Consider the following 1,090-nt stretch of genomic DNA (forward strand, 5'->3'; position numbering starts at 1 on the left):
TGGATAACTCTCTTCAGCCTCACTTCTACCTCTCATTCATTTCAGCTTTCTCTTTGAAGTCACTTCTCACACTTCCCGAGATATCGCCAACTCATCTTTGGTCTCTATCCTTTTTCCTAATCTTTTCTCCCTCACTTCTGCCTGCTCCATTTCCCTTCTTTTTGCCTCTTCCTCTTCTGGCTGACCTTTTCTTTTTGCACGGCCTTTCCTCTTCCATTTTTCACATTTTCTCATTTCTTCCACCTTTTTTCCCTCCAATCTATCCTTTCACTGTTTTCCTCTCCACATCCTCATCTCTTCTACCGTTTCTCCTCCCACTTCCTCTTCTCTTCCACCGTTTCTCCTCCTAATTCCTCTTCTCTTCCACATTTATCCTCCACATCCTCTCCTCCTCCACCGCCCCACCACACTTTCTCCCAATCTCCCCTTTTATTGCTCTTCATCCCACGTCCTCTTCTCTTCTACCTTTTTTTCTCCAACACCCTCTCCACTTCCCACGCCACTCCTCCTCTTCTCTCCCACCCTTCCACCTTCCCCATCAAACTCTTCCACCACTTTTCCACCTCCTGCGCCCTATTCCTCCGCCGTCGCGTCTCCATCTTACGCCACCCCAGAGACATACTAATTAAGACCGTTATGCTTTTAGTGCATCAAATTGTCGCTCATCTCGATATCACATCGTGCGCAGGCATTACCACATTAGCTGTAAGCCAGTTTACCCGCGGCAAAAGTATAGGACGTAGAAGGTCGGGAAAAAGGTACAAGACTTTCAAAATCCGCATATTTGCATTTCTGGATTAGTAGACCCTTCCAGCGTGCGGCTGCCAGGATGAGCTAACACATTATCCTGAGTAATAGTGATGAAGGGTAACGTCAGGCAGATCATGTGAGCCGTGATCCTGTTCCTGGATTCAATACATTTGAAGTTAACACTAGCGTGGTCAAGCTTGTTAACTATCCGCTATGTCACTGAGCTCTGCTTATATTAACAGCAAATTCAACTGTCTTGCCGTACATACTCTCATTACTGAATATAAATTTACTTATAGTGTGTATATGTGTTGTATAGCCTACGTGTATATATATGAGT

The sequence above is a fragment of the Penaeus monodon genome, chromosome 25, assembly GCF_015228065.2.
Source record: "Penaeus monodon isolate SGIC_2016 chromosome 25, NSTDA_Pmon_1, whole genome shotgun sequence".
Classification (NCBI taxonomy): Eukaryota; Metazoa; Arthropoda; class Malacostraca; order Decapoda; family Penaeidae; genus Penaeus; species Penaeus monodon.